The following is a 15,439-nucleotide window of genomic DNA, read 5'->3' on the forward strand; positions in this document are numbered from 1 at the left end:
AGGCCTGAGCTCGCCGTCTGCCCAAGAGGCGGGGAATCCTCAAAGCCCCTCCCACGACTTTCCAGGCCTCCCGCGCCCGGGCCTGGGGCAGGCGGGGAACGGGGAGGGAGAAGAGGGAAGAAGGGGGAGGTCAGGGGGAGCGAAGGAAAAACGGAGGGTGTCTCCTAAGAGCTGTGGCCTGGGTGGGAGCCTGCTGGTAATAGGAAGCAGGAGGGGAAGGAAAACGAAGGAACGCTGCTCCTTCCTGAATTACTTTAACTAGGCTTTGGTAGAAGCTGCTTTTCAGCATTTCTATTATTTGTTTTTCTTCCTCCCGCTGCGGGGCGGGGAGCTGCAGTGGCTCTCCCACGCGGCTCTGCTGCGCTGTTGCCATAGGTTATTATTGTAGTCTTTGCAAAGCACTTTCCTTCCTCCAGAGCAGTCCCTGGGTAGACTCGCGGGGCTACCCCAACCAAGTCGTGCTCCGCTGGTGGGAGGACAACAGCGAGGGTCCCCCACTTTTGCCGCGCTCCAGGACCCCGCCGTTCAATTGTTTGAAACTTCCCTGTCCCAGGCCCCGCCACTCGCGGGGCCCGCTCCTCACCCCCACCCCCACCCCCACCCCCACCCCGAGTCCGGGCCGGCTCCCGCCCTTCTGTCCCCGCCCTCTGCTCCGCCTCCCTCAGAGTCCACCCCCTCCCCGCCCCGCTCCTGGGCGGTCCTAGCCGCTCACTGCCAGAAGAAAAGCCACCCATTCCTCCCCGTCCTCTGCCTCCCATCCTTAGCCCCAGAGCTGCCTTCATCGCAGTCACGCCCCTTCCCTCCGAGGAGCTTTCAGGCTGCCTAAACCGGTAGACCCCTGAATTACTCCTCCATCTCCGTTCCCTTTCCTTTCGCCTCCTCTTCCCTCACTTCTCCCCGCCTCCCCCACACTACCACCACCTCCAGTCTGTCTCGCCTCCCACCGTCCACTGCTCCACCCTCTGGCCCGGTATCCTGTCTGTCCACTGCCACCAAGGAGATCCCGGACGGAGCAGCGAGAGGGAGCAGCCAGGAATTGGGGCTTTCCCCTGCCCATCCCTGGCCGCTGGCCCGGGACCAAAGCCACTTGAGCAAGCAGAGTCGTCACCTTGTCTTCGTTGCCTTCAGGGGTAGGAGACGCGTGGTTACTTTTCGTGGGGGAACCTGGGCAGTAATCTATGGTGGCATGAACTTGGTTGCGCCCGCGGCGTGAGTCGGTGTACATGTGTGTGGGGATGACCGTGTGTTGTACTTTCTGCAGCTGCTGGTCATGAGTTTTCTGGGATGTGCAGCCAGTTAAATTAGTTAAAGAGTCTGCACCCCTCTCTTCCTACTTCAGAGAGGAGATGCTAGAGGGTAGCACTACTTGATGGTACTTTCACCTTGATTCCTGGGGTCCTTGTAGGTCTCTAGGTGTATGTAATTAATCACGTGAGCAACTAAAGACCTGAGGCAAGCTGAGTTTTACCTTTAGCAACCACGAAAGCTCCCGCTTATCTTAGATAACTAGATGGCTTTCTCCTAAGTGCTTGGGAGGATCACCCTCCCTGACCCTGGGGCCATGTATGAATTCTTCAAATTTTAAAATCTGGGAGTAATCTACAACACAACACTGTTCTTTGCTAGTGTGATGGTGGTGGTAGTGAGGAGGGGGGATGCCCACAGCTGCTTTATAAGATCCAGGACACAAGTATTTTGGTGGATCAGGCAGGTGTTTAGAGGGTCCGAGACTGTGCTGTTGTAAGTTGCTGCTTGAACAGTAAGATGGATCTTATGGATATCTGAAACGGAAGAGAAGGAAATATGGGAGGGAAAATGACGGTCTTTATAGACTGTGAGCAATCCCTGGTAAATTGCTACTAATAATATTATACTAATAATTTGCGAAGGGATAGTTGAATACAAATTAATGAGAGAGGAAAGGGAAAGTTTGAGAAAAGAGTATTTTCAATTTACAATACATGTTGTAGCAAGAATTTTTGGACAACTTGAGATGTTCAGTCTGGTTCTCCTCTCTCCTGGCCATGAAGAGTAGATGTTGGGAGGCAGTTTAAAACTTAAGAGTATGACCTTCTCCCATTCAGTGGGAAAGATTATTAGTCACCCTAATCTTCAGTGATGAAGGACTAAGTGTATTTAAGTCTCCTTGAGCAAGGCTTTGTGAAAGTTCTTTCTCAGGCCAGCTTTTGTGAAGCCTCCTCAGTTAGACCTTCCAGTACCCTCAGTAGCTAAGAATAGCCTGAAATGCTATTTTGGACATGGGATAAATTTTCACCCATCTCCTACCTATCCTCAGTTGGACAAGCACATCAAACTTATAAGAATGGTAATGTTCAAAGACCTGTTACTGTGAGAGGCCAACTCCTTACTTAGATGGAAGCAAATTATTTACTTCTAGTTTAAAATAATTTCTTTGTTTGATTTTAATGGCATAAAGGTAAGCAGGAAGGTAGAGAAGCCACTTTACATGGCGACAGTTTTAAAGGCTATCATGTTTCAGATCAGCTGGGAGGGAAAAAGCTGGCCTGACCAAACTACATTTTATAACTGGCCTGGGACATTTTAATAGCCAGGTGGTTGTAGAGTAGTTGCATCTATTTACAGATGATAACTTAGGTTCCAGCAATTCTGTATGGGTTTATCCGGTGTCATTTACAGACACTTTCTGGTGCTGCATCACACTTCATTTTAAGCTACTTCTCTCTTTGGAAAAGGTTGTGGCTCTGTAAAATTGAAAGTACATTTTTTTCTGACTTCATAATCTAGGTGTGAAGTAAGCCTGTGACCACATTTGTATGTAGAGCAACTTTTATGTGACCTTTGTGGATCTGCTTACCTATTGAAACATTTTAGAAAGGGAATTTTAAAAATTCATATTCAGTGTTGTTTGGGCTAGTAAAACCTCATTTCTGATGTATGAAGTTGCATTATTAGACTGATGCGTAACTAAGGCATTTTGCGGAGTTGTTTTTTCTGAAGTCCTATAAAGAACGAAGCCGACTCTTTCCAGAATGCATAAAGAATCTTCTAATGGGAAGGCAGAGGGATGGATGCTCTGACTTTGAGGTCCCGTTGAGTGTCAGAATCCTAAGTGGGTACATCTGCTTCTGGGCCTCTCCTAACAGCCCGCTCCCAGGGCCTGCGCCTTCTTTAAAAGGGTGTCTTTGTAATTAAGCAGGCCTTCACCCCCAGCCCTCTTTCTTCCTTTGATCCAGTTTTTTAAGGCCTTTTTTTCCATTTGGAGATAAGAGGAGTTTCTCACACTCTCCTGCCCTCCTCTTAACTTTTCTTTTCCTTTACCCCAGAAAAGTGTCCCAAGTTCTCAGGGTGGTTAGAAGTTGTTTTGTTTTGTTTGGGGCAACACGGTGTGTGGGGGGGGTTACCAAGGAAGAAGAGTTAAGGATATATCCCCTCTTGGGAAATGCTTGTGACCAGGTAGCCTCCTCCATGGAGACTGAGCATTTGGAATGCATGAGAACAGTCTATTCTTAGGGGCCGTCTGGCAGAAATTGTCCTTTGCGCCCATTAAGCCCAGCTAAAACCCACTGAAAGGGGTGGAGAGAGGTGTGTGTGGTCGTGGCTGAGCCTTTTAGGAGGATAAATGGGTAAATGTTTCCAAATCTCTTATTACATCACCTCTTTCTCCCGTGGATTTGGTGAGTTTAGAGATCTGCTTAACAAGTTAATTAGCTGGGGACTAAACCAATTTGTTTAGAACTGTGATCCATTGATTTCCTGTCCCCAGGAATTTTTGTTGGTGTTTTACTATGATGTGTTGTCTTTAGTCTTACTTACTTTTCATTTCTTGCTGCCTTTTGTGGACTTTGGTCCAAAATCTAGTGTTCCACCCTCAAGTCAAAGGTTAGAATTTGGTTCCAGGGGCTAAGGGGGGCATTAAACAGTCTGGCCGTACTTCATCACTCTCCTCCATGGTGGGCTTCTGACCCTTTTTAACCCAGAGAAAGGAGGAAAGTTGCCCCTTATACGTACACACACACACACACACACACACACACACACACACACAATCTGAAGAAAAAAAAGAGAAAGAAAATAAGAGGTGGTTTACTTTATATAAGGATCCATCACAGGTTACTTTGAACGAAATAGCTTGCTTTCCTAGTTAGTGACTTTAACCTATGATGTGATATATAAAAAATCACTATAACGAGGCCTTGACAGGAACATACTTATTGCATAAAGGAATATATTAGAATTTGTTGTACTGATTGCTACTTGAATTAAAAGAGGTTGTTATTTGGTTTTTGAAGTCTGTTTGTTATGTGAGATGGAGTTAATTATCTAAATTATTGTAGCTTGCAATAACACTAGCCACAGTAGCCGTGGCCCACAAATGCCTGTAGAAGGGGGCTAGCACTGCCTTCTGGATTAGATCAGACTGCATGGGTTTTAAATAAGTCTAAAGATGGGACTACCCACCTGATTTAAGTGAAAGATTTTACTTCCAGTTATTGTATTTGACTAACCCAATGATTCAGAAAATTGTTTCTAGTAAATCATGGCAACTGATGCCCATTCAATCTAAGAATCTATGGTAAGCGTTCCTAGTGAACCTATTGGTAAGAGAGACCTAGGCTCTAGATTAAGTTCTAACCTGGTTTACCACCCTTGGCAAGTTTTCTCCATTGTGAATTGTAGAGGTCCAACAGCATGATTTTGAGAACCAGCTCTTAAAAGCTTATAATTCTCACTCTAGGTTTCAATATCTGGTGTGAACGTTAATGATTGCTATTAGAATGAATTGCGTCAGTTTTTAGAAATACACTTAGTTATCCTGTTAAAAACAAAAGAGCTCGTAAGGATGTATCAGTATAAATGCATTGTGTTTTATATTTTAACAACATGCAATTAAACCCTAAGGCCCTGTCCAAAACTTTTATCAAGAATTCCATCATCCTAGCAGATCACCTACTTTCATTTTTCTCAGTTCTTTTTAAATCTTTGTTACTGTACTCACATGCATTTTACATAGCTAAGGCCATAGGAATATAGGATGCTGTCTTTAAATTAGAGCTCACTTAAGACATAGTTTTGTAAACCTGTGGGGAGAAACAGAATCGGGATCAGTGAATATGCAGGAACCTATTTGTTTCTTGAATGCCAGCAGAGACTATTTAGTAAGTAATTCCTAGACACTTTGTGTGGTAGGGTTGTTTATATACCTAGCAAGGCTGCTAATTCTATTCTTTTGACCTCCTTTTACTCTCCCGCATTCATTTGAAACAACAAAACAAAAGAAAAACAAAGTAGGAGTCCACTGTTTACTTTGTCTCTATCATTGACAGTGATTCTTAAATCACTATATCGTGATATCTCATCAAGACAACACAACTTTAGGTAGAGTGTGAAAACTCCAAAAGGAAAAAGGAGAAGTGGGAACGCACGGATATGCTCGTTTTATAGCTTTGAAAATAATGTGCTTAAATTATGGGAAGGAGATCAGGTGGGAAGGGAGAGTGGGTAAAAAGATAGGTTATATGCTTGTATCAGTTCCCAGAAGCAAACTTCAGTATTCTGTATTACAAACATGCACTATAAAAACTAATATGTTTAAATAAGAGTGAAAAACTGTAAAGAAATTAAGGATTATAGACAAAGAAAAGACACGTATGTACAGTATCGTGTCCCCCACACAGTGGGATCTTCCTCTGAGGTCTGCAGGGTATAGTGAAAGTTTAGTTCCATGGACTTTTAATTTTCCTTTGAGAACAACGAATAGCGTACATGGGAGCTCCAATTTGTGATGGATTCATTCTTGGTAACCAGTGGTTTATCATAAATTAAATAATTTCTCTATCCAGAATAGAAAAGTAAGATACATTTGTTTTTTGAGCCAGGGTCTCTCTATACAGTTCAGGCTGGCCTTGAAATCACTATGGAGCCCAGGCTGGCTGAGGTATGATCCTTGCTATTTATGAAGTGCCAAGTGAAGTAGAGGAATATTTTTTTTGTAATAAGTGTTTATGGAAAAGTACAAATAGATTTATTTGTTAATATAGCCTCAGATAATTCTTGAAAAAATATACTTTTCAAAATGCAGCAGGCTTGCCTAGATATTTGTGAAGTCACTTTCATTATTGTCCCAGCTCCATGAAATGGCATTAACCTATGTGACTTGAAGCCAGGATCTGGATTTCTCTGCCCAGTCCCTTTCTGACTTGCCATGTGATCAAGGGTACATGAATTAGCTGCTCTAAGCTCCAGTTACCCTTCTGGGAAGCAAGGATATTAATACTTCACAGAGGTGTTTAGGCATGCTTCATATTGGGCATATGCTTTGAGGTCATTGGATGAAAGGTGTTTGCATGATGGCGGAGCGGGCTTATTACAGGGTCGCAAGCAGGTGTTCACTTTTAATGAGCTTTGCTCTCTTGTAACATTCAGTGCCCTTTGGTACTCCACTGCCTTACTGCCTATAATTAAGATTGGCCCCAGGTTCGTATTATTGACCCTCTCAGCTTTTTGAAAAACAATTAAACATTTTCATACTCGGTGGTAACTTGAGGTGCAAGTAAGGAGACTTTAGTGACAGCCAGAGTGACGAAAAATAGCTTCAAAAAGAGACATTAGCTGGAATGCACTATAGCGAGGCGGTGATCAGTGAGATCTTCAAAGCTCCTTCAAAATGTTAAAGAGTAAAACAAACTTCTGTGTATGTTTTAACGGAGAAAGTTTTGAGTAATATTTGCCTCTGACAAATACTGATGATAGCCAGTAACTGAAACGCGGCCATTGTAGTGTTTTTTCACAGCTGGTTTTTATTAATGATGGAATATTTATGCTTGCTGTACAATTCGTGGCTTATTTCCATGTGTATGTCAGAACTTAAATACCCCCCAAGGCAACATTAAGATAACATTAAATATAAATGTTGCCAAACTAAAAAGGGTGAATTTTTGCCGGGGGGGGGGGGCGGGCTTCTTTATTTTTACTGGTGTTGCTTCAGATCACAATAACTGCCCTCTCCTTAGGGCATTGATGCTGATCTTTTTTTCCCCCTATAATATCTCATAGCAAACTTTACATTTTGATCCTTTGATATGGACAAATGGTCCACTCTCCCCCTTTATAATGCAGATGAAACTGATGTATATGTTTTTAAGAGCATATTTTCCCTGCACATGCTTCTCATTATCCAAGAGGCCTGGACTCAATCAGTAAAGGAGCAGAGAAACCACATAATTGAAAGGAGAATGACGGTGGTGCATACTTGGAATATTTGTGGGAAGGGGATTGCTGACATCAGAAAATGTAGTGGCCTGAGTGTTAACAGTATTGAAAAGAAATCAGCTTTCTGTGTTTCTGTGTATTGAGAATTATTTTTAAGGGGATAAGAATGTGGGCCAGGTTTGACATCCTTTTATGAAGTTGCCCTGGAAACTTTGATGAAGGTTGTTATAGAATAGCTCAATTAAAACCTTCCCCATTAGGAAGCTAATTAGTGAATCCTTTACTCATTTTGATCCTTTTCAAGGGGCATAGATTTACATTGAATTAGTGACATTTTTTCATGTGATGGCAAACTAAGATAAAAATTACAGATGGGGAAAATTGTTTAGATTGCCTATTTTGAAGTAATCTAATTTCCTCTTTAATATATTTTAATTTTTTAGTTCAGATCTTTTCTTTACCCCACCTATATACAGTGATCACATGTTAGTTTAGTAGCCAGTTTTACTTTACGAACCATGGTCTATAAACCAAGGTATATTAAATTTTTGTTTCCTGTGAGAATTGGAGAAATACCACTAATCATAATAAACCATTTCATTAAGGTAATATTTGATTTTTTTTTCCTTCTGCAATTACTTTCTCTTTGCTGTGTGTGTGTGGGGGGGGTAGTGGGAGAAAGTGGGCCTGGGAATGGTAGATTGTTTTTTAAAAGCAAATGTCTTTTGGAGCTAAGAAAAATACTGATGACCCTCTCTACCCCCTCGAGCATTCTGTGCTCCTCAGTCTGGTAGGGGCATGTGATGAGTTTTCTGACCTGGTGCTTTTTGTGATCAAGCTATGCACTTCTTCCTTGGTAGCCTGAAGAAGAGGGATTACAGTGCAAATAAGATCACAGGATTCCTAGCAGATTCTTTCTACTCTACACCATTTTTAGAGGGGATGAGTAATAGCTCCTGAGGTTTCAGGGTCATTTGCAACAGAGTAGATGCTCTTCAGTGCATTATATAATATGGTCTGCTAGTGGTCTTCCTTTGTTCCATAACTTATACAGGATGGTCATTCAGTACCTGTGTTCCCTGATGCTATTCTCATGGTATGTGCTTACACTGGTTTCTGCTAGTGGGCAAGTTGGCTGGTTGTATGATTTGTGGCTTCACTGATCTTGCCGTGGTGCTTGGGAAGGCAGGATCTCCATTCAGTTTTGCAGTTGCGACTCAGTCAAGCCAGGCTGCAGGTGCTCCAAAATCAGCAGCAGGAGGAGGAGGAGCTGCTTCTGCCTTGGGAGGGTGACTCAAGCCCTTTGGCATGAAGATATGAAATGTTGGCGCCTGTCCATGCACCTGCTGGATGCCACACCTGCAGGCAGCATCTGAGCCCCAGTCAGAAACAAAACTCAGGCTATAGGTAGATGGGGCTCCCTAAGAAAGGGGTACAGCAAAATAAGAAGTGTTCAATTATGTTACCAGAGTACCCCTGGGAATTATATTTATCCACCCCAAAGCTGGCCTGGGAAATGTCTTAGATTTTTTTTCTAGGTGCAGCACACTCACTTGCTCAAGATCCTGTAGGAATGCCGAGGGAGGTTGCTTTTGGAATGAATTTCTCTTGTGAACTGGCCTCTTAGAAACCAGAGAGGCAATCTGTGGAGGGTTTTGTCTTATAACAGGACAGGCCAGAGAGTTACAAGACCTAATTTCTCATCCTGGCCCTACCAATGAATGACAGTGAATCTCTGGTGAAATTAGTTAATGTTAGCTATCTATTCCAGACTTGAGCTTCTCCAGTTCTTAAATGGAATTAATCACATGTGCCTTTATTTCTGCACAGAGCTGCTGAGAAGAACAGGAGGGAAGGGGCTTTTGGCTCCTTAGAAGGAAGGCTGAGAAACTAAAGGTAATATTGTTATTCCATGTGTTTCATTCCTTCTCTTTTGAAGCTGCCTTTAGCAAAATTTTGGGGGATTTGTTATTGACTCAACATGCAATTATTAAGCATACTGTATGCATCAGTTAATGTTTTAGGTATTGGGACAGATACTGAAAAATCACACAGGCAGCCTGTGGCCTGTACAGTCTGGCAGTCTAGTAATTTCTACTTCCATTTCTGGCTCAACCCATTACTGTGATTCCTGCCTGAGCACTTAGAAGCATGACTAGTGAGAATTACATTTTTTTCTCTTTGCACTGCAGCTAGGGCCTTCTGTCTCTGAAGTAATGCACTAGTCCAGGGTCTATATTGAAGGTGAATGGAGAGAAAAGCTATAGGATAAATGAAGGAATTTCTCTCTCCAGCACATTTGGAAAGTGCCTGATCCTTGAATGATCATTTTTTCCAGCCTCCTCTTAGAACCGTAGTTGTCTCCAATATGATAATGACTGTCAAAGATATATCTCAGCCTGTCTTTAACATCAAGTTGGTCACCAAATTCCACGTTTTCTACTAAGCCCAGAGGTTTTTCCCCCTCCAGGAAGCTTTTTTGGAGAGTTCGGAGTCCTCTGTACCAGAGCTAGGGGCTCAGAGCTCTGTTTCTTCATTGTTTTGTGCCACCTCTGCTTGCCTGGGAGCTAATGGCGGACTGGACTCTGTTTGCTTGATTTTTTTCCCCCTATCTTTTCTCTTTTCTTTTTTTGCCACTCAGCACAGTGTCTTTCCACAGTAAGTGCTCACTAAATGGCCTGTAGAAAATATGCTGTGATCAGTGCAATAGTAGAGAGAATAAAGGAGTCCAGAAAAAGAGGGAATTCATTTTCCATATTGAACATAGTTGGGGCAAGGGGGGTTGAGTAGTAAAAAGCAGAACTTCCCTTTTCTGAGAGTTCTGGCAAAGAAGCAAGGGAAACAAGTGCCTGTCATGGCCGTTCTCACTAAGCCAGAGGCACCTCTGGTTTGCCGCCTCGCCTTCTCCCCAGACTGGATGACTTTTATGATTGAGTCTGCAAATAAATCTGTCGATAACACATCAACCATTTAAGACAGGTGCCACTTAGTTATATAATATCGAAAAGGGCTGACCTTAAAAGTGTCACCTTAACTGAGGCTGTGAATAAAGGTACACACATCACACAAGCTCATTGATCATGCATGTTTAGTTCTATATAGCAAAATGCCTTGTGGCATATGTGGAAGAGTAAGATCTGAAAACAAGCTAAATTCTCAGTGTAGCAGATGGGATCACTAGACCTGAATGTCTTCAAGATGACTCTCAAATTTGTCCAAGGGCAAAAATGAAAGATGATAGAAGCCATTACAGGCTGTGAACCTCCTTTCACCCACCTGATGCTTTTACTAATTAGCTTCTTGGCCAAATGGCAATTTGGGGCAAGTGCATGCAAGCTGGATTCACAGGGGAGCCCGCATTCCATTCTGCCATTTCGTAAGCTACTAGGATACTGCACTGCTTCTCTTGGCCTCTCTCTCCCTGGAGCCTAACTCTGCCCTGGTGGGGAAATGGAAGCAGGAGAGCTTTTCATTAAGTGAGGGAGAGATTTCATGGAGCTTTGGCTTTTTGCTAGTTTTATTTTTCTAGTGGGTTGTCTAAAAACAGTCATACTCCTTGACCCATTAATTTCCCTTCTGGGATTCCATCATTAGGAAACACTCCAAAATACTGAAAAAGGCTAAATCACAATGTGGTTTTTGTAACATTATTTAGACTAGCACAAGATTGGAAGCCATTTCCAGGTCTTAATAATTGGAGATTGGGTGAGAGAATCTTGATGCATTCATTTTATGGACTATTACACAGATATTAGTGTTTGTTAGGGAGTCAGTGCCACAATATGGAGAAAGTACTTATGATAAAGTGAAATAAATGCAGGAGCTGAAATTATATGTACATTTTTTCATTGCTCTGTAAAAACATATAGGAGGAAGTGTAGGGAGTATTCTATGCTGTTAACAATGTTTGAATTGAGGTGTTGGGATTATAAGTGATTTATTTTCTTTTTTATAAATATTTGCATGCTATGCTTATGTGACTTATAAAATAGAGTGTGAGGAATAAAAATGGGATTGTACTTTGGAGTCAAGGCAAATGTAGTAAAGCAAGAAGTTTCTAGGCATAGTCTTTTTTTTTTTTTTTGAGACAGGATTTTACTGTGTAGTCCAGGCTAGTGTGAAACTTGCAGTCTTTCAGCGTTCCTGAGTCCTGGGATACCAGGTATGTGCTCCTGTGCCTTTTCTTAAGTGTTTATTCTTAAACATTTCTCGGGTATATTCTTAAATGTTTCTCATGTTGTGGTCAATCTGATTTTGTGGGTTCCTTATACATCTTCGGACACAGTAGGAAACAGGGTATGATAGCGTGGTTTAGCCCTCTGGAATGAATTTGTGTGGCAGGGGACGGAAGGGGACTGGCAACAGGTTTCTCCCTCTTCCTCAGTATTTCACTGCTGGCTTCTGCTTTAAGGTCAGTCACCTTTGTAGCCTATTAACATGCTCCAGTTGTCTGTGTAGGAGCATAGTTATGTAAAATTGGGACCAAAAGTAACCAAGCCTTTGAGTTACCATTGTAGAAACATATCTCTGACCCTGACCCTCAGCAAGATTTGGAAATGCAAAGGCCTTGCTCTATTTCCTAAAGTAATTTTGCAGCCCAATCTAGACAAATGTAGAGATAGGAGCAAAGCGTTGTGGCCAACTCTTTAAGTCTTTTCTTAAACTAGGACACGGTTAAGTAAGAGCAAATGCCAAGCAGTTATCACGGATTTGTGAGACCTAGAATAGGGGCCTGGAAACATTGACCAGTGAGAATTGGTGTTGCTTTCATATCTTCCTGTATGTTTTGGCCTAAAGAAGAGAGATTTTACAAGGATCTTCTGTCATACTGATAGCTAAACACTTCCTTCATACCTGTTTAAAGTCTCTTGCCACTAGTGTTTTACTTCCAACAGAACTGGAAAATTGGTGGGAGCCTTAAGCCAATTTATACTCTCTTAAAAGTGGGATTAATTCAATTTAACATGTACTTATTAGGCATCTTCTATGTACAGGTTCATAATGCTAGATAATATACTGTACAGGAAGGGCTCCTGCTCTAGAAGTTATTAAACCTGCATTCTGGTGCTGACTCTGAACCCTTTTAAGGCTTGGCATCATCATCGTATAGAAAGAAAGGAGTGGACCACCAAATCATCTCCGAAGAGTCTTTCCAGTTCAGGCCTTTGATGGTCTAAGGACTTCTACACAAAAGACTGAGTTGTAAATAAAGGTTTAAAAAAAAAAAACAAACAACTTTACTTCATATCATTGCTACAGTCTTCTAAAGAAAAGCTACTTAGAAGTTTTACTTACAACAATTGCTAACTTTTATTGAGCCTTTACTATGTGCCAGGCTCTGTGCTTAGCACTTTATATGGATTACCTGCGTTAATCTTCATAGCTACCCCATGACGTATGAGTACCATTGTCTCTATTTTGCAGATGATACAGTTGAGACTGAGGAGGCCAAGAGACATGTCTGAAGTCAGTAAGCCACAGAGCAGGATTTGTACTTGAGCACTCTGGCTCTAAGCCTCTTAACCATGACTTTTATACTGCCTATCCGTTATCCATCAAATGTTTAGGGATAACCCACAAAAGGAATATTGTTTTTCACTTCCTTAAGTAAGTTAATTTGTATTCTGGGTTGAAAAATTGTGAGGAAAGGCATATTCTAGGATACTTGGGTCTGCAGGCTAAGAGGCATGAGAATTCACTGGGGCTTCTCACTTTCTGTGAGAGGGTGTATGTATGTGCCTGTGTATGCACATGCATGTGCGTGCATATGTGTGTGTGTTCACGTTCACAAATACATAGACACAGTTACAAGGAAACTTTGAACTGGCTCCTTTCCATTTAGCTGGGAGTAAATCTGTATGAAACAAGTTGACCCACATCTAATGCAGAAACAGTTTTTCTAGACTTATTGTCATCCTGGTTGGTGGCCTGAGGGGTGGAGGAAGCATGGCAAGAGGAGGTGGCAGAAAGGATAGAAAGGAGATCCTACAGGCATATTGCAAAATTTGTTTGAAGGTTGGAAATTTGGTTTGTCCTGGGTACCTTGTAATGTTGATTTTTGAGGGACTTAGCTTGGGAAACATCTGGTCTCTCACTAATGTGTTTTTGGCTCATCCTGCCAGGTATACTGGGAGAGGCTAATGACTGCCAAGTGGATAAGAATTTAGCTTGGCTTTGCTTCCCTGTTGTTAGAGAAGAGCTGAATATAAATTCGTACTGCACTTTTAAAGACAGAAGTACACCTATCCTTTCTTCTTCTGTGGGATACTCTGATGGTCAGTCTGCGTGTCCAGGAGAAACAAGGTTATTTATTAATTGAAGGTGATGTCAGACCCCTTGTAGTTGCATGATTAAAGCTGTGAGCGCACCACAAGTTGCAAAATTCATACCATTTTAGTTCTTGTGCCTGAGACAAGGAATCTTTTCCTTTCTTTTCTCTAATAAGTAAACGGAGTTGTGTTCTCCTACTTAAGTGACTTGTGACATGCAGGAGCATAAGTTCTTTAAGAAAAAAAGCAGTGACCTGGAGAGGACTCTGCAATGTTTCTGTCTTGTGCTGATTTCTTTTCCTCTGTTAAACAGAAACCAAAAATGCCTGGAGTGGGGGAGGGGGAACAATCTGTGTCCGGTTAACGTAAAGTGATTTAGTTTTTGAAAAGGATGTGGACGAAAAAGAGGACAAAATTAAAGGAAGAGCGTAAGACTTTGGACAGAAAACATTTCTCAGTGAGGAGCTAGTTGTCTCGAGAAGAAAATCACAATCGGCACGAGGAAGAGTCTAAGTAGTTCTCGGAAAGAACTGTGTAGTGGTTTCTCTCTAAGGGCTCAAGTTGAAAAGATTTGCACTGTTTTCTGATGTTTCAGCTGAAAAAAAAAACACAAATGTTTTGTTCAGAATCGGACAATAGAAACATGGTGATTATTTACCATAGTTCTGTTAACAGTCCTGCTTTGATTCCAATTAAGAGTTGTTCCGCTGCTTTGAAATTAGGGGTAGACACCCTAAAATAATTACTTAGCAGATTGAAAATGACTTTGCCTTTGATCCCGATTTTACATTGGGGCAAAACAAGATGGAAAGACAAATTTCCATGTTTGTTTATTCTATGTCTGCTCACTTTATCTTTGGCAACATTGTAAGGAAATCATGTTAAATTCATCACTGTGTGGTTTTGTGATTTTTTAAAAAGAAATCATGAGCATTTTGGGCATGTCTCCAAAATACAGAGATGTTTGCTCCTCTGATGGAGACTTTGGTGCCAATTAAAGCTTTTCCTTTATTGTGAGATGAATAAGGAATGGCTAGGTCAGAAATGGTTCATGTGCATCTCACCTACACAAACTCCCAAGTTTTGTAACCATTTGATTGGACCTGGAGGGCTTTTTAAATGGTTAAAGCAGAATTTAGAAATGAGGACCATCTCAAATACATATCTATGGGGCGTTTGCTGCTCATCCAGCTTATACGAGTCTTGTAGATTCCCTTTGCTGAAATTTAGGAACGAGAAGTGCTGAGAAAGCAAGTAGGAGCATCTTGTTTTTGGAGAAGGGCTGTAGTTCTGGGTTGAGAACAGTGGTCAGCTTTCCTACGCCAGCAAGCATGGGTGGGCCGTCAACCAGGTAATCTGACTGTAAGCTCCATGAGGGCAAGAACTATATTTTGTGTGTCTTTGTATTCCTCACTGTGCCTAGCATGAGGCTGGCAAATGTCTGGAATAGTCAATGTAAAAATAGTAAATGGCTTGGCTGCAAGAAGTTTTGTTTTACTTTGCCCGTCTGAGGCCAAGGCAGTCACATCAAGAACTTGACTCACAACCTACCTTGTGACGACTGCCTTCCCTGATGGAAGTTAGGGCAGTGAGCCTCATGCGCCTGCCCTAGTACTGATGGCAATGTAAAGGTTGTACCCTAGCATGACAGCAGTTATGGCTGTTTTCATCACCCAATATTCCAACTAGGATGGCCTTCCAGGGCTGTGAGCTTAGAATAGAGCAATTCTTTGCAGTGTCAGACCTGAGCATTTGCATCACCTGGAGACTGGCATCACCTCCTGAACACAGCTGCTAGACAGTGAGTGAGGTTTCTTTTCTGTTGCAGTGAAGATGGATTCTGCCATTCATTTAAAAGCCAGGCCGCTTGGGAGGACAAGTCATTCCCTTGGAAGGAGTGGTTCAGTTAATTGCTGGCTGTTGGTGGCAATATAGAAACAACGTTTTTATTTCTCCCTCCCTCCCCCTCCTGAACATTT

General features: G+C 42.2%; 1 protein-coding gene across 5 annotated transcripts in view; it reads left to right on the top strand.

Moving 5' to 3' along the window:
• Window positions 1-842: 842 nt before the first annotated feature.
• Window positions 843-15,439, top strand: part of Amot (angiomotin) — a 76,643-nt gene continuing 62,046 nt past the window's right edge. For 2 of the 5 annotated variants that reach the window (XM_005404628.2, XM_013504539.1), the window contains exons 1-2: window positions 1,041-1,130; window positions 9,022-9,087. The gene's annotated coding sequence lies outside the window, so the exon portion shown is untranslated. Of the gene's footprint in view, window positions 1,131-9,021; window positions 9,088-15,439 lie in introns of all 5 variants that reach the window. The other 3 variants (XM_013504541.1, XM_013504540.1, XM_013504542.1) reach the window with 3 other exon arrangements.

This window comes from Chinchilla lanigera, unplaced genomic scaffold (genome assembly GCF_000276665.1).
Source record: "Chinchilla lanigera isolate Chin_1 unplaced genomic scaffold, ChiLan1.0 scaffold00089, whole genome shotgun sequence".
NCBI lineage: Eukaryota > Metazoa > Chordata > Mammalia > Rodentia > Chinchillidae > Chinchilla > Chinchilla lanigera.